General features: G+C 40.3%; 1 long non-coding RNA gene across 1 annotated transcript; it reads right to left on the bottom strand.

Moving 5' to 3' along the window:
- Positions 1 to 345: 345 nt before the first annotated feature.
- Positions 346 to 2,600, bottom strand: LOC133723351 (uncharacterized). The gene is made up of 3 exons (XR_009852948.1): positions 2,110 to 2,600; positions 1,548 to 1,648; positions 346 to 576 (listed from the first exon to the last, which is right to left on the bottom strand). It is a non-coding gene; the product is annotated as an uncharacterized LOC133723351 (long non-coding RNA).
- Positions 2,601 to 2,869: the final 269 nt, after the last annotated feature.

Genomic DNA, 2,869 nt, shown 5'->3' on the forward strand with positions numbered 1-2,869 from the left:
GTTGGTGCTTCTGGCGGTACAATGAGCGTAATTATGCTTGCAAATGTACATGTAGGTACAAGTCCCCCAAGTCCCCAGTCAAGGAGGGCAATCTTGGTTGGGGAGTTGATCGGCGGTTTGAAGCGTTTCTTCCGCTAGACTTTGCAAAAGCATAATTAGCGTCAGTGCGTTGTCAACCATGGATTTACTGAGCAAACGCTTTATACCCTTTCGGGTGGGCCCCTGCTAGGCCCCCCAGGGAGTCCCCCACTCCCCGGCTAAGATGGACCTCTGGATGGTCGGTAAATTTGTCACGCCCCAAATTTTGAATAACACATTCAAAATCCGAAACATGAATTAAACAACTTAAACAAATAAACGTTCTGAATTCTTTTCTCAGAAACAACTCCACCACTTACACAAAATTTCCAAATCGGTAAACTTCGAGTTAATTATTACAATTCCCTCTTACAAAGTAAAATTGTAAAACTCTAAACGAGCATAACGAACCTCACAACATAAAATCAGAGTATCACAAGCAGCTACTCTACACAGCTCGATCACCTTCCTGATTCTCCTGTCCTGTAGGATTACCCGCTACACCGTTTGAATAGTGTACCGGGAATTGCAACAACACAAAACCCGGTAAGCTTTTTGCAAAGCTCGTATGAGTAAACAAGAAAGAACTGTTGATTTATTAAATTACAATTCAAGTAAAATTCAACAGTATTACGTCTGCAAAGAGACATCAAACCACTCATGGAAAACCACAAGGAATACATTTTCACAATCCTCAAATCACAATACACCACACTGGTCCTGCAAACACCCAACCCACATAACACCACTCTGGTCCATCCCAATAACACGTTAGAGCTCTAACTGCCTCGTTACCTCTGACACCTTGGCCTAGGGTCAAGCAACGGCAAAAATACTTCGGTTAACACTATAACCGTCGCGCTTTGGACATCCCCGTCCTCAGCACCATATACTTCGGTTAATAATAAACCGTCGCGCTTTGGACATCCCCGTCCTCAGCACACAACTTCGGTTAATAATAAACCGTCGCACCTTGGACATCCCCGTCCTCAGCACACAAACACTCCGGTTATCCTTAACCGTCGAACTTCGGACACCTCATCCTCAGAACCTTACATTCTCTAACTTTATACATCCTCCAATGTAAATCATGAATATTAACAAGAACTCATCAATCATGTTCATCACATATAAATATGGTAAGTCACATGTCAATTCATAATAATTTAATCATCCCAATTTCCACACTCTTCAATGTCACACCATTCACATATAATCACGTAAATATATATATACGTAATTATCCGCTCAGGGATAATCACTAATACCAACTATAGTTCACATGCAGTAAAACCGAGAAATTCATTTGTATCGTAAAAATCATTTTACTTACCCATGGACCGTAGTTGATCAAGTCCATATGATTTTAAAACAAATATTTATTCCATAAATATTTTCACGCAATTACGACAAAATAAGGTAATTAAATTTATTCGGTTCGTAATATGAACCACGTGAGGTTTACTCACCTCTAATTCCCGCTGCGTCTTCTAAAAGCCAAATATAAATAATACTGGTTGGCGACCACGAAAACGAGTTCCTTCATCTAGCCGTAGCTCGCAACATTGCCCTGTACACAATTATATTTCCGTAAACGGCAATCCGATAAAATAAATACGAACCTAAACGAAACCCGAAAATCCCTATCTCCATTACATTTCAAATTCCACCCAAATCTTACATCTAATACCAATTCGTTATCTTAAAGGTTCCAAGTCAGAACCAAGAGATATCCGACGGTCGGATTCTCGTAAATCGATAATCGAAACCCTAATTCCCAGAAATTCATAATCAATTGAAAACTTCTCCAATTCCAACTAAATTGACATATTCAACCTCTACAAAAATTATAGGATTTAACTAGCTAAAAAAAAAAAAACATAATATAATCACTGCTCATACACCGCACTATTCATGCGACAAACACTGTTCATGTGGCGGCCAACACCTCCTCTGGCCACCAAATTTCATCCACAGCATCATCTCAACATTTCCAATCACTTTCTCAACTGTGACAAAGTCAGAAAATACCTTGAAGTAGCCGAACAATTAAGCACTCCGATGTACAGTGAAATTTTCCAATTATGCTTTCTTCCTCCATGCTTCGATCTGGGTTATGAGACTTGGCGAGCATGAAGAGCGGCTTAAGGCGCTTCTAATGGACCTGGGTTTATGACTGGAGGTGGCCGGAAATCGGCGTTGACTAATTTGCTACAGTAAAAATGTTGGCTTCGATCTCCACATTTCCGGCCAAATCGTCGTAAACAACTCCCACATGCGTGATAAGGAGGAAGAGACGAGTCTATCGATGCTCGCAGCTCGCCATTTGGTGGTCTAGAGGGGGTGAAAGAGGAGGTTGCAGAAGAGAGAAAGAGAGAGTTGCAGAAGAGAGAAACTGAGAGAGCACGGGGGAAGGAGAGAGAAAAGAAAGAAAAGTTACCTGGCTACAGTAACATTTCAAATTTATACCAATCTACCAAAAACAGTAACTTTCATATTTCGCTTATAACTTTCGCATACGAACTCCGATTTTTACGTACCACATATGCACGCACTCGGTTTAATGTCCTCTACAACTTTCATGAAGGAAGTTTTCCCAAATTCCCAATGTATAAAAAGTCACTTTTTGAGACCCCCTAAATAACGTTCGTTTTTCGAAAATTAATCGTTCGAACTAATTCCACAATTCCTCCGAGCCTCATACTCGCTCCCACTATCGTGAAATCATTTCTAAAAATCCACAGAATTTAATTTGGATTTTTCGGGGTATTACAAAATTGTTTGTTGAGGG

This window comes from Rosa rugosa, chromosome 7, assembly GCF_958449725.1.
Source record: "Rosa rugosa chromosome 7, drRosRugo1.1, whole genome shotgun sequence".
In the NCBI taxonomy this organism is placed as follows: Eukaryota; Viridiplantae; Streptophyta; class Magnoliopsida; order Rosales; family Rosaceae; genus Rosa; species Rosa rugosa.